This window comes from Loxodonta africana, chromosome 16, assembly GCF_030014295.1.
Source record: "Loxodonta africana isolate mLoxAfr1 chromosome 16, mLoxAfr1.hap2, whole genome shotgun sequence".
NCBI classification, from domain to species: Eukaryota; Metazoa; Chordata; class Mammalia; order Proboscidea; family Elephantidae; genus Loxodonta; species Loxodonta africana.
The window spans coordinates 20,513,043-20,535,346 of NC_087357.1; the positions used below are offsets into that span (position 1 = coordinate 20,513,043).

A 22,304-nucleotide genomic window follows, 5' to 3' on the forward strand; every position below is an offset into this window, starting at 1 on the left:
CTTAAGTATAACAGAGATTATGAGGATGATGCAGGACCAGGCAGTGTTTTGTTCTGTTGTACATTGGGTGGCTATGAATCGGAACTGACTAGATGGCACCTAACAACAACAGCAACACTTACATACCAGATTTTGTTTATCCATCCATCTGTTGTTGGATGTTTCTGTTGTTTCTACCTTTTGGTTATTGTGAACAGTGCTGCAGTGAATATTGGTGTACAGGTTTCTGTTTGTGTCCATCCCTTCACTTCTTCTAGGTATATACCTAACATTGGAATTGCTAGATCATATCTAATTCTGTGTTCAACTTTTTGAGGAATTGCCAAGCTGTTTTCTGCAGTGGGTGTACCATTTTACGTTCCTACGAGCAATGGATGAAGATTCCAGTTTCTCCACAACTTTGCCAATACTTGTTTTCCATTATTTTTTATCATTGCCATTCTAATTGGGGTGAGGTGTTATCTCATTGTGGTTTTGATTTGTGTCTCCTCAATGGCTAATGGAAGCCTTGGTGGTGTGGTAGTTAAGAGAGAGGCTGCTAACCAGAAGGTTGGCAGTTTTAATCCACCAGCTGTTTGTTCCTTGGAAACCCTGTGGGACAGTTCTACTGTGTCCTTTAGGGTTGGTATGAGTTGAAATCGCCTTGACTGCAATGGACTTAATGGTTAATGGTGCTGAGCGTCTTTTCATATGCTTGTTGGCAATTTGAATATCCTTTTTGGTGAACTGTCCAAGTCCTTTGCTTACTTTTTGATTGGATTGTTTGTGTTTTTGTTGTTAAGTTGTAGAAGTTTTATATATATTTTGGATAGTAGGCCCTTATCCTATATATGGTTCCTGAAAATCTCCTGACCTATAGATGTTGTCTTTTACTTTGTCGATGTAGTCCTTTGATATATCTTCTTGCCTTTGTAAAAATGTCTTCAAACCCTGGTGGCGTAATACTTAAGAGCTACAGCTGGTTACCAAAAGGTACGCAGTTCGAATCTACCAGGGGCTCCTTGGAAACTCTTTCAGGTAGTTCTGCTCTGTCCTGTATGGTTCCTATGAGTCAGAATTGACTCAACGACAACGAGTTTGCATTTTTTTTTTTTGGTTCAACTTGAGCAGAGCATCTCCCTAGTTTGCAAAATCTCTCTGTGGCATTTGTTGGTGCTTAGTTCTGATAGGGTTAATACCCTATATATGACTTTTTTGGTGTCCTTGGCAAAGTTACACTCAGGTGAAACCAAGAGTGGATACTGAACCAGGACAGAAGTCTGAAACGGCGGCTCAGACTTTTCTGGTGACTTCCTCTGCCTCTTGCCCTGGCCATGTCAGTGCCGGTTTTTTTTTTTTTTAAATAATTTTTATTGTGCTTTAAGGGAAAGTTTACAAATCAAGTCAGTCTCTCACACAAAAACCCACATATACCTTGCTACACACTCCCAATTACTCTCCCCCTACAGAGACAGCCTGTTCTCTCCCTCCACTCTCTCTCTTCGTGTCCTTTTTGCCAGCTTCTAACCCCCTCCACCCTTTCGTCTCCCCTCCAGGCAGGAGATGCCAACGTAGTCTCAAGTGTCCACCTGATCCAAGAAGCTCACTCCTCACCAGCATCCCTCTCCAACCCATTGTCCAGTCCAATCCATGTCTGAAGAGTTGGCTTCGGGAATGGTTCCTGTCCTGGGCCAACAGAAGGTCTGGGGGCCATGACCACTGGGATCCTTCCAGTCTCAGTCAGACCATTAAGTATGGTCTTTCTATGAGAATTTGGGGTCTGCATCCCACTGCTCTCCTGCTCCCTCAGGGGCTCTCTATTGCGTTCCCTGTCAGGGCAGTCCTCTGTTGTAGCCAGGCACCATCTAGTTCTTCTGGTCTCAGGCTGATGTAGTCTCCGGTTCATGTGGCCCTTCCTGTCTCTTGGGCTCATAATCACCTTGTCTCCTTGGTGTTCTTCATTCTCTTTGATCCAGGTGGGTTGAGACCAATTGATGCATCTTAGATGGCTGCTTGCCAGCGTTTAAGACCTCAGACACCACTCTTCAAAGTGGGATGCAGAATGTTTTGTTAATAGATTTTATTATGCCAATTGACTTAGATGTCCCCTGAAACCATGGTCCCCAGACCCCTGCCCCTGCTACGCTGGCCTTCGAAGCATTCAGTTTATTCAGGAAACTTCTTTGCTTTTGGTTTAGTCCAATTGTGCTGACCTCCCCTGTATCGTGTGCTGTCTTTCCCTACACCTAAAGTAGTTCTTATTTACTATCTAATTAGTGAATATCCCTCTCCCACCCTCCTTACCTCCCCCGTCTCATAACCACAAAAGAATGTTTTCTTCTCAGTTTAAACTATTTCTCAAGTTCTTATAATAGTGGTCTTATACAATATTTGTCCTTTTGCAACTGACTAATTTCACTCAGCATAATGCCTTCCAGGTTCCTCCATGTTATGAAATGTTTCACAGATTCCTCACTGTTCTTTATCGATCTGTAGTATTCCATTGTGCGAATATACCACAATTTATTTATCCATTCATCCGCTGATGGGCACCGTGGTTGCTTCCATATTTTTGCTATTGTAAACAGTGCTGCAGTAAACATGGGTGTGCATATATCTGTTCGTGTAAAGGCTCTTATTTCTCTAGGATATATTCCAAGGAGTGGGATTGCTGGATCGTATGGTAGTTCTATTTCTAACTTTTTAAGGAAGCACCAAATCAATTTCCAAAGTAGTTGTACCATTTGACATTCCCACCAGCAGTGTATAAGCGTTCCAGTCTCTCCACAGCCTCTCCAACATTTATTATTTTGTGTTTTTTGGATTAATGCCAGCCCTGTTGGAGTGAGGTAAAATCTCATTGAAGTTTTGATCTGCATTTCTTTAATGGCTAATGATCGTGAACATTTCCTCATATATCTGTTAGCTACCTGAATGTCTTCTTTAGTGAAGTGTCTATTCATATCTTTTGCCCATTTTTTAATCGGGTTATTTCTTTTTGCAGTTGAGTTTTTGCAGTATCATGTAGATTTTAGAGATCAGGAGCTGATCGGAAATGTCATAGCTAAAAACTTTTTCCCAGTCTTTAGGTAGTCTTTTTACTCTTTTGGCGAAGTCTTTTGATGAGCATAAGTGTTTGATTTTTGGGAGCTCCCAGTTATCTAGTTTTTCTTCTACGTTCTTTCTAATGTTTTCTATACTGTTTACACCATGTATTAGGGCTCCTAACGTTGTCCCTATTTTTTCTTCCATGGTCTTTATTGTTTTAGATTTTATATTTAGGTCTTTGATCCATTTTGAGTTAGTTTTTGTGCATGGAGTGAGGTATGGGTCTTGTTTCATTTTTTTGCAGATGGATATCCAGTTATGCCAGCACCGTTTGTTAAAAAGACTGTCTTTTCCCCATTTAACTGTTTTGGGGCTTTTGTCAAAATATCAGCTGCTCATATGTGGATGGATTTATGTCTGGATTCTCAATTCTGTTCCATTGGTCCATGTATCTGTTGTTGTACCAGTACCAGGCTGTTTTGACTACTGTGGCAGTATAATAAAAATCTAAAATCAGGTAAAGTGAGGCCTCCCACTTTGTTCTTCTTTTTCAGTAATGCCTTATTTATCTGGGGCCTCTTTCCCTCCCATATGAAATTGGTGATTTGTTTCACCATCTCATTAAAGAATGTCGTTAGAATATGAATCAGAATTGCATTAAATGTATAGATGGCTTTTGGTAGCATAGACATTTTTATAATGTTAAGTTGTCCTGTCCGTGAGCAAGGTATGTTCTTCCCCTTACGCAAGTGTCTTTTGTTTTCTTGCCGAAATGTACCGTAGTTTTCTTTGTATAAGTCTTTTACGTCTCTGGTAAGATTCATTCCTAAGTATTTTATCTTCTTGGGGGCTACTGTAAAGGGCATTGATGTGGTGATTTCCTCTTCGATGTTCTTTTTGTTGGTGCAGAGAAATCCAGCTGATTTTTGTATGTTTATCTTGTATCCGTCAGTGGCGTTTTTTAAATGAATGACAGAAAAGATGTACAAAAGAGCTGTCTGTGTTTCTTTGATCAGGTCTGCACTAAGCTAATAGATCACTTGTTTGAAACCTATTTCTAATAGCCAGAGGAAGGCTTTGATTAAAACATTATTTGCCAGCCAATCTCCTTACTTAACCCTTCCATTAATAGACATAACTCTCCCCATAAGCTGCCTCTGATTAAGTAGGGTACAAGGGAGGTTTACTCACTTCCAGATACTTGAATGAGTACCACTGGCAGCATTGGTCCCCAGCTGCTCATTCAGCCTCCTTCCCACTTTTTGTGTTGAGAAGCGTAAAGCATGTTTACCCAGGGGGCTCATAAAATACGGTCAACAGAGTGGTGGATATTATTTTTTGTATTAACTAACTTTATTGGAAGGCATGTAGTCTTTACAAAACTGAAAGTCATTTATAACCTAATGATAAAGTTGATACATGTTGCAATTTGGCCATCCATGCTTAACACATATTGCGTTAGCCAAATAATTGCTGTGCAAGATTTACTGGCAAACTTGACAAGGGTTTGAACAACTCAACGTCACACGCCGGCGACCTTGATCACAGTGCTCTCAGCGCCTGTTGTAAGTTAAATGTGTTCCCTGAGCCCTTTGCTGGTCTCTTCGACCTTTTTTTGTTCTCAAGAGAGTATGACCTAGTCGCTGGCAACTTGTATGAATAAGCAGGTCAAAGTGGACTAGCAGAGTTCTCTGGATTTATGTATAAATGTAGGCGAAAAATATTCCCTAAAATATGCCTTTCTTGCTAGGCTCTATCTTGAGATGACTGCGGATTTTTTTTTTTTTTTTTTTAAGTTTTACTATGTGTTCTTGAAAGAAGAAATTGTAAGGGAGGCCATCTGAGTTGAGAGTGGGAAGGGTTAGAGTGATTTGAATTCAGATCTGGACTTAACCTGCTGTGCAACCTTGAGTGAGTTACTTAACCTCCCTGAGTCTGTTTCTTCATCTCTAAACAGGGATGATTATATCTGTCCCATAGGTTTATTGAAGGAGCCCTAGCGGCACAGTAGTTAAAGCACTCGGCTGCTAAGCAGAAGGTTGTAGGTTCGAACCCACCAGCCTGCTCCTCAGGAGAAAGATGTGGCAGTGCGTCCGTAAAGATTCCAGCCTTGGCAAAATAATACTATTATGAAAACATTCTGCATCCTACTTTGAGATGTGGCGTCTGGGGTCTTAAATGCTAACAAGCGGCCATCTAAGATGCATCAATTGGTCTCAACCCACCTGGATCAAAGGAGAATGAAGAACACCAAGGTCACAGGACAACTATGAGCCCAAGAGACAGAAAGGGCCACATGAACCAGAGACTTACATCATCCTGAGACCAGAAGAACTAGATGGTGTCCGGCCACAACTGATGACTGCCCTGACAGGGAGCACAACAGAGAACCCCTGAGGGAGCAGGAGATCAGTGGGATGCAGACCCCAAATTCTCATAAAAAGACCAGACTTAATGGTCTGACTGAGACTAGAGGAATCCTGGCGGTCACGGTCCCCTAACCTTCTGTTGGCCCAGGACAGGAACCATTCCCGAAGACAACTCATCAGACATGGAAGGGACTGGGCAATGGGTTGGAGAGAGATGTTGATGAAGAGTGAGCTACTTGTATCAGGTGGACACTTGAGACTGTGTTGGCATCTCCTGTCTGGAGGGGAGATGGGAGGGTAGAGAGGGTTAGAAACGGGCAAAATTGTTACGAAAGGAGAGACCGGAAGGGCTGACTCATTAGGGGGAGAGTAAGTGGGAGTATGGAGTAAGGTGAATATAAGCTTATACGTGACAGACTGACTTGATTTGTAAACGTTCACTTAAAGCTCAATAAAAATTATTAAAAAAAAAAAAAAGATTTCAGCCTTGGGAACGCTGTGGGGCAGTTCTTCTCTGTCCTATAGGGCGGCTATGAATTGAAATTGACTTGAGGTCAATGGATTTTTAGGGGTTTTATGGGTTTATTGTAAGAGCTCAGTAAGATAACCTTTGTCAGTCTTTGGCTGACTTTATTGTTAATAAAAAGGTTTCATTGTTTGGGTTGTACTCTTCTTTCTCTTTTACTGGTTTATTATTAATAGCATCTTGTGCTATTTACTTAACCGTAATTCTAGCTCATAGTTTGTTTCAGTAGAATATGACTCATCATAGTATCTATTAATCTTTGTTGCTGAATTGAGAGTTTGGTGAGTTTTTACTTTACACCAAACTACATTCAGAATAATGGTAAGGCAAAAGAAAGAGTCTTTATTCCCAGAGTTTTAACTAATTCAGTCCCACTTCTAAGGAAGCAGCTTCCGAACCAAGTTTGAGGTTCAGAACTAAGATTGTCTTGGGGGTGCTGCTTGAGGTCCTAAATGTCCAGTTTTGAGTGGAAAGGACAGAGATTTACAGTGCTCTGGGCTGGAAGAGGGTGGAGTCTTCGTCCGCACCCAGTTCACTCAACCCTATGAACTCCTGATGAGGGCAGGTGCCCACCTGGATGCAGGTAGGGAAACACTGAGTGTTTATTCACTTCCAGATGACTTGGATGACTACCACCAGTAGCAATGGTCCGTGAATGAACTTTCCCACTGCTCACGCTGTGGAAACATGGTTGAAGGTTTGAGACAGACACAATTTTAGCATCTAAGGGACTGAAAGTGCTTTGAAAACAGTCTGTTGTTCAGTGAAACTTTCCACAGTGCGGACACCCCCTGATGATGAGGGAATAGACAGTGTTTTTGGTTGGAAGGAGGGGAGCTGATAGAATAGTTGAGTCTAAGATATCAGTGACTATAGGAACCATCCTCTATTTAGTAGTACATTTTTGGTGTGTGTGTTGCGGGGGGGGAATAAAATAAACAAATAGTGTTGTATTATATGCAAACAGAATTGCAACATGTGTTCTGATTTCATTGTTTCAGAAACAGGGAAATGGAAACTGGTTTGTTTGTCTTCCCCATTGCATTGCCTAGCATGGTCCTGGCAGACAGTGGGTGCTCACTACGTCTTTAAATGGATGGCTGATGTACAGTCAAGGTCCCTGGCTGGTACAAACCTAGAGGATGGTGGTTCGAACCCACCCTCTAGCGATTTACTTCCATGAAGGTTACAGCCAAGAAAGCCTTATGGAGCAATTCTACTCTATAGCACATGGGATCACCATGAGTCGGCATCAATTAGAAGGCAACGGGTTTGTTGTTGTAGTTTTTGGTTTGGATGTACAGTGAGCACCTAGGAATACTTGAACAATTGTTATGGTAGATGGGACTGTGGTGAGATTGGGGACGGTGTGTGTTGTTGGGCTGAAATGATGGCCATACCTTGGGGCACTGTTAAAACCTGATTTGAGTGCCAGGAGTGGGGGGTGTGCATCGCTGTTGCGTTAGACACCTTGGTTACACCAGAGAAAAAGTGACTTGAGACAATCTCAGAGTGTCTAAGGCTGGAGGCCACAAGTTGAAGAAACAGAAGAGGCAGTGTAGGAAGATAACGTGCTGGTGGGGCTTACTGAGACAGGACAGGGAGGGAAAGGAAGATTTGAATAAAGAGCCAGATGCAGACTTAGCATGTTCCCCCAAAATGAAATCCACTGGAAGAGTCTGAAGTTGATCATCAGTTTCTACGGAAAATGTTGGCTGAAACATTAAACAAAAACAATGACGCAGCTCAAAATATCTGTGATATCTTCACATTGTTTATATAATTGGGCTTCAGGAGTTTAATTTAGAATATTTCTGTGCTGAATACCTGGCTCTTGTCCATTTAAACAAAGTGCAGCCTGCACCGAGGAACCAAATCTCTTTCAACCAGGTCACGGGTGTTTTCCTGAGGAGAGAATTTTCCTAGCCCCTGTCCTCACCTTGTAATTGTAACCAACACATTCAAAAAAAGCTGCTTCCCAGCCCTTCTCCACTCCTGTGGACTTCTTGGTAAAGAGCGACTGACCCTTCTTCTTCTCTTTGCTCTCTAGGACACAAAACAATTTGAATTAAGGGTATAGAAAGCCTTGGGCAGGGAATTAGGGCATTTAGGTTTTCTACAACCTGAGTAACTTTGGCCAAGTCCTTTCTTTCTCTGAATATTGTTTTGTTTTAATCAAAGGGATCCTTTTTCACACTTTTAAAATGCTCCAAATCTATAACAGTTAGATGCATGCTGTCCAATGGAAATATAATGTGAACCACATATGTGATTTTAAATCACATTAAATTTTTTAAAATTTTATTTTTTGTTGGTGTCGAGAATATACACATCAACACATATACCAATTCAGCGATTTCTACACATACAATTCAGTAACCCTGATTACATTCTTTGAGTTGTGCAGCCACTCTCCCCCTCCTTTTTCCAGATTATTCCTCCTTCATTAACACACTCACTGCCCCTCAAGTTTCCTGTCTACCCTTTTTTGAGTTACTGTTGTCAATTTGATCCCATGTAGATAGTTCTTAAAAGAACACAACGCTCAAGGCAGACATTCTTTACTATTGAAATCACAGTATTTTTTAAAACTTTAAAAAAGTAAAAATAAACAGGTGAAATTAATTGTAATGTATTTTATCTAGCTCAGTGTATCTAAAATATTATCACATCAACATATAATTGTATACAAAATTATTGAGATATTTTGTCTTAGGATTCGTTATATATATACATTATATATGTATAAAAAACCAAAAACCAAACCTGTTGCTGTTGAGTTGATGTTGACTCATAGCAACCCAAGGGACAGAGTGTAACTGCCCCATAGGGTTTCCAAGGAGCAGCTGGTGGATTTGAACTGCTGACCTTTTGGTTAGCAGCCAAGCTTTTAACCACTGCGCCACCAGGGCTCCATATATATTTGCACATTATTTATATATATATACACACACACATATATACATAAACATACACACTTACATATACACATACATATTATATACACACATGCCCATTATGTATAGATATACACACATATTTATATACAAATGCATTATGTATTTATATACACACACATTATATATGGAGCCCCGGTAGCACAGTGGTTGAGAGCTATGGCAAGCTATGGCTGCTAACCAAAAGGTCAGCAGTTCAAATCCACCAGCCGCTCCTTGGAAACCCTATGGGACAGTTCTACTCTGTCCTATAGGGTCACTATGAATTGGAATCGACTTGACAGCAATGGGTTTTTTTTGGTTTATGTATATATACACACATACACACTATATATGTGTGTATATATATACACACAAGTACACATGTATATATACACATACATATATATTTTATATATATATATATACACTGGGTTTTTTAATACACGTTATGAATGTACACACATTATATGTGTGTGTGTATTATGTATATATGCATTATACACACACTTTTTTTCTCCTCTGTGTTGAAGAATTGGAGCCCTGGTGATACAACGGTTAAAAGCCTGGCTTCTAGCCAAAAGGTTGGCAGTTCAAATCCACCAGCCACTCCTTGGAAACCCTATGGAGCAGTTCTACTCTGTCCTACAGGATTGCTATGAGTCGGAATCAACTTGATGGCAATGGAAAGAGCGTAAAGAAGGAAAGAAAAATTTCCCATACCACTACACCTCTGTTAACATTTTCCAGCCTTTTTTTCCCTATCAGACACAGTATTTCCCAAACTTCAAATGTGAAGTTGAGTGACCCCCAACAGCTTCTTCGTCTGAGCCTGAAACTGTTTGTGGCGTTTGTGTGATTTGCCATGCAGAGAGCCATTGGCTGAAACCTCTGTGCCTCCCACCCAAATAACTGGCCTCCCTTTATTCTGAATGAAGCCACTCTTCTGGCAGATTGCATTTAAGGAATGTCCTCACTAGGCCAGGGAAACAAAGGCTGCCTGGGCCTCCAAAGCCTCTTTGTTTGGCCAGGACCCTGGTGGCTGCTGGAACCTGCAGTGTGTGGCTCCAGCCTTTATGCTGCCCCAAACTATGGGACTGCCCTCAGTTGAGCTCCTTCCACCTTGAGTTCCAGGTCCCTAAGGGAGCAGCCGCCATGCCCTGCCCATACCTTGAGAATGTTCCTCGCTGGAGTGCTATCCAGGAGTCACATGTCCTCACCAGCGCCATCAGTTGTCAGCAGCTGCCTCTGGGGGTTATTCTAAAGGTGTTAACTGGCCAAGGTGGGGACTGGAACTGTGATCACGGGCTGGTAAGCGTGGCCCGGATACTTTCAGTATGGTGAACTCTGGAGGAATTTTCCTCAGGCCGTGTGTGTGTTCCTTTTTCTGGAACCCTACGCTCAGCACATGTTTTCCAAGCATTTCCTACTTTGTGCAAAGCACTATGTCGGCACAGTGGGGAAAACCAAACCAGAAGACGTGGTTCCTACCTACCCGTGTTGTCGTTAGCTGCCGTTGAGCCCGCCCTCCGATCCTTGGCGACCATGTGCACAGTGGAACAAGTTGTTCCCTGGTCCTGCGCCATCCCCATGCTGGGCTGCGGCTCAGACAATGGTGATCCATAAGGGTTTTCATTGGCTGGCTTTTGGAAGTAGACTGCCAGGCCTTTCTTTCTGGTCTTAGTCTAGAAGCGCCACTGAAACCTGTTCAGCATCATAGCAACTCACAAGCCTCCACTGACAGATGGGTGGTGGCTGCACGTGAGGTGCATTGGCCAGGAATCGAACCTGGGTCTCCTGTGTGGAAGGTGAGACTTCTACCACTGAAGCCCCTGCCCTTACCTACACAGAACTTTTAATTTCGCTGGGGATAAAGGACATGTATTCGTGGGACAAATAGAGAATATTAAAGATGGGTGAATGGTCAGGTAATAGCCCATTTTCTCCGGGTGGACCAGCAGTGCGCTGGGCAATCAGAGGCAGAGGGGAGGTGGCCCTCTGCAGGCCTGGGCCTTTTCTGCTTAGCTGGGTTTGGTTTGATGTCTTCAGCGGTTGCTGTGTGAATTTCCAGAGGGCCCTATCTGAGGCGTTCCGGTTCCAGCTGGCTACTTAGCTGGGGTTGGAATTCTGTGGTGGAGGAGGTTGGTTCCATTTGGGAGGCCAGCAGTGAGCAGCTGACGCTGGTTTTCCACTAGTGCGCACACATCCGTCCCAGCTTAGCCCCACACCTTAGATCCTAATGCAGCTGGGTGCACTAACCATTTGCAGCAGCCAGGGACTCCAGGTGGAGTGCAGGGGCATGCCTTCCAAAAGCTCTTTCTTGTGAGCTTGAAGGTTCCCTCTGGGGGTGCAGAGGGGCGGCCTGTTCTTGGGAAAACTGCAAGAGATGAGACTCAAAGACAGGTGAGAAAGAGCAGATATTGCCAGAAATGATGGGAAAAGAGCCTTGAAGGGGGCCACGCTTAGCAGGGAGCAGAGAGCATTCTCAGCGCTGGTACATGGAGCACAGCCCTGCTCCCCCTCACTGTTTCTCGGAGATGGAGATAAAGAAAAACTCCGGGAGTATTTATACTGGAGAACATGATTTATATTTCTGGCTCAGTCCCCTGGGGTCCAAGCAGGCATGATCAACTACAGCCTGCAAGGGAAGGCCTGTGACTCTTTTTTGGGTGGTGATTGTCAGCGATAAAGCTTCTGCTTGTTTAAACAGAACAAAGAATTAAGCTCAGTGATGTGTTAACTCCATAGACATCTTGGTCCTTGCCTTTCATACCTTTACTGCCCAGAAGGCAAAGGACTTTAGGAGGAAAAAATATATATATATTTTCAAGCGTATCTGAATTTATGTAACAGGTATGGACCTAGAAAATTCTGTGTGAAATCAGAATTGAGTCATACAGAAGCACTATGGAAGTTTGTTTCTGAAGGACTGTGATAAATAACTTCCAAAGTAAAAAGACTTCATAAAGCAGATTATCACACCTTTATCTTAGTGGTTCTCAACCTGGGCATCACATTAGAATCACCTGGGAAGTTCTTAAAACTCCCAGTGCTCAGATTATAGCCCAAAGCAATTACATAGAATGGGGGGCGACGGGGGGTGTGGACCAAGGTATCAGTGCTTCCTAAGCTCCTGGGTGATTCCAGTCACAGCCTGTGCAGAACCACTGCCTCATCCTTTGTGTGCATGGACCTGAGTAGTCCTACCTAAGGGTTACTTAAAGCAGGGCGTGTCTTTTAAAGCAGGATTTCCAACTGGTTCATTCCAGCTTGATCCCTGGCTGAGAATTTGCATTTCCACCAAAGATGTACTGAATCAGAATCTACAGTTTAACAACAACCCCAGGTGATTCTTATGTGTAATGCAAATTCTCAGCAGGGGTTGGAACCACAGTGAACAGGTTCTAACCCAGCACCCAGTGCCGTGGAGTCGATTCTAAGCCCTGTTTTAAAGTCGGCAGAAAGATGTCTTTGAGAAGAGCATGACCGGAGTCAGGACACAGGAGTCTGCTGTGTCTGTGCTGAAGCCACTCGCAGAAGGGATACAACCATACTGCCTCATCGACAGTGAATGGATCAACAAAATGTGGTGTTTACATTCACTGGAATGTTATTCAGCCATAAAAGGGAATGAAGTTCAGATACGTGCTATAACATGGACGAACCTTGAAAGCATTATGCGAAGTGAAAGAAACCAGACACAAAAGGCCACCTATTGTATGATTCCATTCATATGAGAGTCCAGAAGAGGCAAATCCATAGAGACAGGAAGCAAATTAGTGGTTGCCAGAGGCTGGGGAGGCGGGGGTGTGGGGAGTAACTGCTTAATGGGTTTCCGTTTGGGGTGATGAAAAAGTGGTGGAGTGAGAGGGTGGTGATAATTGCACAAGGTTGTGAATGTAATCAGTGTCATTGAATTGTGTACTTTAAAAAATGGTTAAGATTATGTATATTAAAAAAAATTTTTTTTTAAAAATTTTACTACACACAAAATATGAAACAACCCCTTCCTGTTAACATGCCAAGCACACAGTAGGTACATAGTAAAGGCAAGTCCAGCATTTCCATTTGACTCTTTTGAAGAAAGGGGGTGTTTGGCCCAGTGTCTCCCTTCTTGGGTAGAGGGACCTGTTGCTATCGAGCCAAATCCAATTCACAGCGACCCTGTGTGTCAGAGTAGAACTGTGCTCCATAGAGTTTTCAGTGGCTGATTTTTTGAAAGTAGATTGCCTAGTCTTTCTTCCGAGGTGCCACTGGGTGGACTCAAACCATCAGCCTTTCAATTAGCAGCTGAGTGTGTTAACCATTTGCACCAGCCAGGGACTCCAGGTGGAGTGAAGGGGCATGCCTTCCAAAAGCTCTTTCTTGCGAACTTGAGGGCTCCTTCTGATAAGGAGAAATCTGCTGGGCCTGTTTCTCACCTCCATTGCATCCATTTGGTCCTGTTGCTTCCCCCACAAACTTTAACCAGGCTCGTGATCTTTGGTTTTCAACAAATTCTAATAATGTAAGTCTTACTCTCAAGCAGTTAGGTTCATAAAAACAATATGCCTAGTGGCTTGGTCTTGGGAACTTTGGGCAGCCAGCAGGGAGGGAGGTGCATGTCCTTAGACATAAAGAAGAGGTCTGCTCAGATGTTTGGAAGGAACGTTCTGCTCAGTCATGGGCCTTCAACAAATGCAGCTGAGTAAATAAAAACGTGTGCATGAAACAGCAGGGGGCCAGTGAGGAGCAGGTTTTCGGTATGTCGGGAAGACATTTATGGTTGAGAGCTTAGTGACCAAAAAAGCAAGACTGCCTCAAGATGAGAAAAACCGGGGGAGGAGGTCATCTGGAGGCAGAGCGTTGCCATGGCCAAGGGCAATGAATGGTGCAGTTGAACCTCCCCGCTCTGCGTGGGCCCTGGAAATCTGAAACAAGAATCTTATTGATGATTTGTGAGACCCTAAGCAGAGAACTCTGAACTCGAACAGAGCCAGGATGGAAAGCCCGCACAAGGGCCTACAGTTTCCAGAATGAACAGCACGCTTATTTTTCCCTCCCTCCCCTGGAGGATGAGGAAGAGACCAAAATGAAAAATGTGGCGGAGGAGCGAAATGTGGTGCGTGTGTTCCAGACCCTGGATGGAATAGCCACATTCCTCCAGGGACTGTCCGGCCCTCTGAGCTCCGAGGGTTGAAAAATGTCACTGGGGTTGGCGCAATTGGGCGCCTTGCCTTTGTTGATTATTATTTCCAAGAGCCTGTAGCTGGCTCCATAAAGAACGAGTCTGCAGGAGAATCGACGAGGGTCTCCCATGGGCCTAGCACCTCGTCAGAGGCCAAAACCTACAAAACCTGACCTTGATCAGAAAGAGCTTATGCCTGCCCAGGAGAGAGACTCGATACAGATGACAGCAAACAGTGGCTTTGACAGCAGGAGTCCAGGGAGGCAGGAGAGGCAAGAAAGCTGAGTGCTGCTGTCATGGGTGGCTTCGTGGAGAAGGGGCGGGAACGGATCTTGAAGGATGACTTAGATCCAGTTGTTAGTTGCCACTGAATTGGCTCTGACTCGTGGTGACCTTATATATAACAGAACAAAACGTTGCCCGGTCATGCGCCATCTTCATTGTCGCTGGTATGGTTGAGTCCACTGTTGAAGCTATTGTGTCAATCCGTCTCACCAAGGGTTTCCCTCTTTTTTGCTGACCCTCTCTTTAGGAAACATCAGAGAGGAAAGAAGATGATTCCCGGGCTTTCTGACCCTCTCTGGCTCTCAGTCCTATATTTCTTCAACCAGGGGCTTACATTTCACTTAGCACAGCTGTTTTAGGGGAGAAAGGAGGGTATTAGTGTTGCCTTCAGCAGAGAGCACCTGGAGTACCTCTCTCCCCACCCACCCACCTGCCTGGGTCATCACCTCCCCAGGGACAGGGATCATGGCAGTTTTCCCAGGACTTAGTCTGCAAGTGGCATGGAGTGGGGTGCACCGAGCAATTTGTTTAAAGAAATGTTCCGCTAGGACTCTCTTAGCTGCTGCTTACATTTTTTCTTGCGTAGTCTCCTGATGGCTGCTGCTTTTCTTTTTTTACCCCTTCCCTTTAAACAGAAAAACACCCTGAGAGATCTTGGCTTATTGTGCAGCCATCACCACCGTCTAATTTCAGAACATTTCCATCACCCCGAGAAAGAATCTCCGTACCTATTAAGAGTCATTCCCAGTTTCCCTTCCCTTGGCACCTGGCAACCACTCATCTAATTTCTGTCTCTATGAATTAATTGCCTATTCTGGCCGTTTCATGTAAATGGAATCTTCCTTTGGTGTCTGACTTCTTTTGCTTGGCACAGTGTTTTCAAGGTGCATCCGTGTTGTAGTATGTATCAATACTTCAGCCTTTTTTATTGCCCAATAATATCCCATTGTATGGATATACCGTATTTTTTATCCATTCATCAGTTTTTTCTACTATTATGAATAATGCTGCAATAAACACCCTTGTACAAGTTTTTTGTATGTGTATTCACTTCTCTTGGGTATACCTAGGAATAAAAAGGCTGAGTCATATGGTAACTCTCTAATTATTTGAGGAACTGCCAAACTCTTTTCCATAGTGACTGTACCGTTTTATATTCTCACCTGCTTACATTTTTCGGATTTGATTTTGTTTCATAAAGGCAAGCCTGCCTCATCTGTGGTTTTTATCGTAGGTTTGATGTGAATCAGAACTCGCTCTTAAAACTGAGATGCAAATGTTGACGGAGGAAGACTAGGCAGTTTCTGCCCAGCTTCTGAACACTGTTCAAGGTGAACCACTATTAAAGATCGGTCAGCATGGAAGGGCGGGAGGGTCTCTATCTCTGCTCATTCCCAGTCAGCCAAAAACCAAACCAAACCAAACCAAACCTGTTGCCATCAAGTCAATTCTGACTCATAGCAACCCTATACAACAGAGTAGAGCTGCCTCATAGGGTTTCCAAGTAGCAGATGGTAGATTGGAACTGCCTACCTTTTCATTAGCAGCAGAGCTCTTAACAACTGTGCTACCAGGGCTCCTTCACAGTCAAGGCAGGAATAAAACAGGATAGGGCTGTTCAGCTGTTGCTGAGTTTGCTGAAACCCCATAGCGGGGTATATGGTAGGTGATTGTTTCTGGGGGATCTTGGAAACAGGATTTTGGGAATCCCTGTGAGGATTGATTCCTTCAGACTCCAACCCCTTCTACCCCCCATCGTGTAGCCTGAAGCCATGTCTCTGGAAATCTCCCTTTCTCCTCTGTGGATCTTATCTGAGAATGGTATCAAGGGAAGGCCTAGGAGCTAGGAAGAGCCCAGGAAGACATGACCGCCCTTGCAAGAGGTCCCTGTGGGCCGCAGTATCCCTTGGAGGGGGTGGAATAGTGGCCTGGTGCCTTCTGGGTCCCAGGTATCCACATCAGAAGCCTTTCCATCCCCAGGCCTCTGTGTCTGATGGGTTGCCATATGGCTCAGCCACTCCAGGGACATCCTAAGTCCCTAGCACATATCTCAGTCCACTCCCTCTTCCCTATTCCCACCCCACCACCTTATGGAATATGGTTGAATGGGAAGCAGAGGTCATGATCCAGATAAACCCCCTGGCTTCCTGGGAATGGCTACGACCAATGGACAGCAGACAGCAGGTACTTTGGACTTGGACATACTTGAGTTTGAACCCCAGTGCCATCACTACCTGGGGATGTGACTGAGTTAGGCTGTAATGCAGCGTTGCTAGCCTGTCTCCAGTAGAGGGTCAGCAAAAAGGAGGAAGACCCTCAGTGAGATGAAGTGACATAGTGGCTGCAACAGTGGGCTGAAACATAGCAACAATTGTGTGGATGGTGCAGAACCAAGCAACGTTTTGTTCTGTTGTACATAGGATTGCTATGAGTCGGCACCAACTTGACAGCACCTGACAACAGCCTGTCTCCACTGCTGTGCACTGGCAGGGGGTTGTGAGGACCAGAAGTGGTGAGGACAGTGCCCTGCATGGCACCAGTCACAGTGATTAGGTCACACCCATGTCATTCTCAGCTGCACTCCTGCAGTTATCGCCTACCTGGCCTCCCTGCCTCCCCTCCAGACCCTCTTCATCCATTGTCCCTGCTTTTTTCAGTTGCATTCTCTTCTAGGTCACCTGCCCAGTCCTATATCTAACCTTCTTCGAGGACAGCCTTGCCAACCACCCCTACCCCCCTCCCCCGGATTGCCTAGAGGCCCTACAAGATAAGTACCCACTCCTTGTTGTGTTGTTTGCTAGCTTTCATCAGGTTGGCCCAATTCATGGCGACCCCATGCACAGTAGAACAGAATGCTGCCCGGTCCTGAGCCATCCCCATGACTGGTTCCAAATTGGGCAGTGTTCCATTGTGATCCATAGAGCTTTCATTGGCTGGTTTTGGGAAGCAGATCACCAGGCCTTTCTTCTTAGTCCATCTTATCCTGGAAGCTGCACTGAAACCTGTTCAGCATCATGGTGACAGATGATGGTGGCTGTGCAGGAGGTGTGCTGGCCAGGAATCTAACCCAGGCCTCCCGCATGGAAGGCAAGAATTCTACCATTGAACCAAAGTGCCTCATACTAGCAAAGCATATAATTACCTCGTCCACCACGAATTCCACACTTCTGCTCCCAGAGCCCACCTCCTCCACTGTGAGGCCTACCCTGACGTGGCCCCGGCTCTGCGAGCCTCCAGCATCCAGAGCTCCTTGTGGCTTCTCCAGTACATCAGGTGCTTGCAGTGCGTGAGTCTTCTGAGCATCTCATTCCTTCTTTCGTGGAATCTTACTCTTCATTCCTCAGTGGTCAGATACCCCAGAGTTTGTATGTCTTCCCTCTGTATATTCCTGATGCTCGATGACGCTTCTGTCACTTCTGCTGTCACCAGATATCAGCCCCTGGAAGGATTGGGGACCCCATGTGGGTCACCTTTGTCTCCCCAGAGCCAGGCATCGCACATCCCCCCTTTGGCTTAATACATATTTGCTCAAGTGAAAATAAACTAAGGCTGTCTTCCAGGAATCTGGCAGCTTTTGGGAATAGCTGAGGGTGTGGAAATGAAGAGGCACGTTTGCTTTTCATGCTTAATATTTCTCTCTCTCTCTCTTTTTTTTTAATATTCAAAAGCAGCAGCAGCAGCGTTTGCAAGTAGCAGTCTTTTGTGCCCCAGTTGCCTTTCCAGGGTCCTTTCACTTGTCCTCACCCATTGCAGCTGAGTGCAAGCCTTGGTGCTGTTTTCCCACATTTAGCCGAGGTTTTTCCCTGGTTTGACTTTCATAAGCTCACTGCCTTTCAGCCTGTTGAGCTCCTGCAGCCAACAGGAAACTCATGAATGCCATAAGAAAATAAATAAAACAAAACAGATATACGCCTAAGGTTTTGCCCTACTGCGCGTCTTCTCTGAAGCCTGCCAGGCCTGGGACTGTGTACTCTTCTCTGACCTCCGGCCACACCTGAAGTTGGTACCACACCACTGGACTTGAATTTTGGTGGTGTGCCTCACTCTGTAATTGCTTCATGGGTGCTGGTCTTGTCTTGCCAGTGAGCTTGCAAAGAGCAGAGACACCCCACCCTGTCTCCTTTCTCCTTTCCCAGTAAGTTTAGGCTGTGGGCCCAGTAGATTACTGGGAGTGGGGTCTCCCCTCATACTTAGGGGTGGACTCTGGGAGTCCTTGCTGGTGCCCTCTTGAAAGTAACTCAGTTAAGCATCTCGTCCATTTTAAGTAAACCGGACGAGTACTTGGCTTCTAGGAGACTCCAGAGTGTTCTTCCTGATACCCCAGAACAGAGCCAGAGACTTTGCTGTTGGTCCTGACTCCTTTCCAAGCAGAACCACACAAACATGGCTGCTTTTTTGTCTTGTCTTTGCTGTTGCTTAACATCCTCCTTTCTGTCCCCTGCCGAGTCGAGTGCCACATTCCACCCTACCTCCATGCCTGGGGGCCAGCATTCATCACATGCAGACTTTGGGCAGCTGGCTGCATTGTACCCTTTGCTTGGCTTTCAACACGCCAGAGAAGCACCTGGAGAACCTGCTGGTTGAATTCACCCAGGAAAGTGACAGGGAGAGAGAAAGGTTCTCTGCTGCTTCCCCAACTTTGGCACATTCCACAGGAAAGATCATGTGAAAGACAGTACCTGTCCCTTGAGCAAGCTGGATCCCCAGTATTTGATTTGGTGATCGTATCTGCTGGTACCCTTCTCACTGCTTTCCCCTGAAATGGACATAGTCCCCACCTTTCATTCCAGGGAGTTTTTTTTTGCAGGTGTGGATTTCAGAGGCCACTGCCCCACCAAGGGTCATGGGGTGTTTGAGCAGAAACTGGGCCACTGAGTGCACCCTTAGGATCAGGAGAGGATGGGGTTTCTTTCTCTAACAAGAGGGGCTAAAACAGAATCTGAGGCTCTGGTTTTATACTGGGGAGGAGGCCTTTGGGGGATGCTGCACAGAAGCATTGGGTCAGGGGGTGTTACAAGCTCAGCCTTGGGGTCTCTACCATGGAGCATGTGGGACGTTGCGGGAGTTCTCTGAGTCCTCAGATCTTCATCTAAAAAACGGGGACAAAGATGCCTACCTCTTAGAGTTGTTGTGAGCGAGTTGGTGCCCAGTCAATTCATTTACTTACTCATTCATTCCACAAATATTCATTCAATACCTATTAGACTAGGCTAGCATGAGAAAGACAAAAATAAAATTTAAAAATGAGTAAAATAAAGAATATTTATTATTTGGTTTATTTTAAAATATTTTGTATTTGCATTCATGATAAATTGTGATAAGAATTATGAAGACGTAGATGCTGTTAGAGAATAACAGAAATGTCTACTTTGGATAAGGGTGGTCAGGGAAGGCTTCTCAGAGGAGGTGCCCTTCCTTCCCTCCTTCCCCTTACGCAGTACAGCAGGGAATGTCTCCTTGCGGGTTTCCATTTTTTCTGTAATAAGAAAGCTTAGAGATGAATGCTACTGATGGAGAGTCAGAAATAACTAATGATGTCACCGCAGTTGAGAAGAAATATCAAGATGAGAAGAAAAAAAAAACACTTTTTCTGTGGTTGGTATAACATTTCATGAGCACAGTTTGTGAAGAGCTGCATGGACTTTATATCGTTTACAATAACCCGGTGAGATGGACAAGGCCCGGGTGGTTTTCTCCACTTCATAGGTGAGGAAGCAGAGCCTTGGAAGCATTGTGTACTACCCAGAGTTCCTGAAGCAGCTCATACAGGACTTGCTCCTGGACTCTGGCTTCTCAATAGGTGTCTTTGGGAGCAGGGCCTTCAGATAATGGTCTCAGGTAACGGTCTGTGATGCCAGGTCTGGACTGGTAGTTGGTTCTCAACCTTGGCTACATGTTGGAATCACCTGAAGAGGTTTGGAATCACTGACTCCTGGGTTCCACCCTCGGAGCTTCTGACCTTGTCAGTCTTGTGTGTGGCCTGGGCCTCTGGAGCTGTCAAAGCTCTCCAGATGATTCCAGTGTGCAGCCAGGGTGGGAAAACACTGTTTAGAGCAGGACTTCGAAGCAGCTGGGGATCTTGTTAAAACATGGATTCTGATTCAGTATATCTGAGGTAGAAAGGCAAATTCTCAGTAAGGGGTCAAACAACCAATTGGAAGCCCTGGTTTAGAGCCTCAGGGAGCTGGGTGCTATTAATGAGCATGTTCTAGAGAGCCATCTGGGCAGGGAGATGCCAAGGTGAGAACTCATTGGCACATGTGGTGTTCTGTTCTTAATAGAGATTTGAGCCGTTAACAATAACAGCATTGACTATGTCCTGAAGCCTAGGCCGCAGCCTTCTGAACTGTCTTTTCTGCAGGGTGGTTCCAGATAGAAATTACCCAATGCCTCTTCACTTGGTGGTCCTTGAGAGTCCATATTTGACACCTGAATCCATTGAACCAGAGCCCTTACCCATCTTGGGAATGATGCTAGACATGGTGGCCATTGGGATGGTTCAGTTACTAAAGAAACTCGGGGAGGTTTTGTTTGCCAAAGTGTGGATTTTAATGGGTTGTCCATATTTCTGTGGGGACAGAATAGTCATGAAGGCAGAGTGCCATCTGCAGTATGTCCCTAGTAAGTCTATCTGTCAGAGCAGTCCACTGGGCTGAGCTTTCAGCTCCAGCAGAGAAGCTCCATTGGGTCAGGTGGTAGGAGCTCACTGCCCCTTAAGGCTGACAAGGGCACCTCTCCCTTGGTGCAGCCCCTAGCCCGTGCTGATTCTGCCTGATGCTTCTTGGCCTGCTCAGAAAGTTCCTGTGGTCAGTCCTCTTCAGGTAAACATTTGAACATCTAGAAGACCAACCTTATTCTCTGCCCTGTACTCTGGGGGTATACTGTACCCCCTTCACCCCTGTCTTAGTCATCTAGTGCCGCTAAAACAGAAATACCATAAGTGGATGGCTTTAACAAAGAGAATTTTATTCTTTAACAGTCCAGTAGGCTAAAAGTCTGAAATCACGGTGCCTGTTCCAGAGGAAGGCTTTCTGTGTGCTCCGGAGAAAGGTCCTTGTGATGCATTGGTCTTCCCTTGGTCTGGGACCTTGTCAGCACAGGAACCTCAGGTCCAAAAGACATGCTTTGCTCCTGGCACTGCCTTCTTGGTGGTATGAGGCTACCGTGTCTCTCTGCTCACGTCTCTCTTTTATATCTCAAAAGAGATTGTCTTAAAACAGCATCTAATCTTGTAGATTTCATCAGTATAACTGCCGGTAATCCATCTTACTATATCATAGTAGTCACATCAGATGATAAAATGGTAGACAATCATACAAGGGAATCATGACCTAGCCAAGTTGACAGACATTTTTGGGGGACACAATTCAGTCCATGACAACACCCCACTTCCGATTTACCAGTTGGCCCAGGGTGATTGATACGGTTTGATCCGTGGTGCCGGGGAGACAAGGGGGGTGAAGATGGGGTAGTGAATGAATACAGACTTCCAGAAAATGCCCGCTTCTCCCTAGCCACTGATGTTCTCAGGGGATGACACAGATGGAGGGTCACCCATGACGAAGGAGCTCAGGCCGGCCTGAAGCAGAGCAGTCGCTAGTAAAGCAGGAGCCTGCAAGGGTTCCAGAAGTCGATCGAGTCATTGGGTTCCAAGTTCGGGAATAGCTAGCGCATCCATATGGTACACTTAGGAGCTGGCTTCCTTTCTGACCATTCAGGGGAAGAATTGTTTGAGTTCCCAGTGTTGATGCTGTATTATGTAAACTATAAAAGCGGGGAAGGATCCAGTTTAAAAAAAAAAAACTGATACTGTTTTAGCTAGATAGGACCTCCAGACCACCTGGGCTTTTTTAATTGGCTTCTCTTCAGCCCTGATTCAGAGCAGCAATTTATTCTTCTTGTAAACTGGCTGTGATGTGCCTTGGTGCGCAGCAAGAATGAGTGGATTTGCTTTGCTTTCATTTATTAACTTAGTTAATGAATATTTACTGGAC

At 44.9% G+C, this 22,304-nt stretch overlaps 1 protein-coding gene across 1 annotated transcript in view; it reads left to right on the forward strand.

Moving 5' to 3' along the window:
* AFAP1L2 (actin filament associated protein 1 like 2) overlaps nt 1-22,304 on the forward strand; it is a 126,609-nt gene that overhangs the window by 55,341 nt on the left and 48,964 nt on the right. The gene's annotated exons all lie outside the window — the stretch shown is intronic.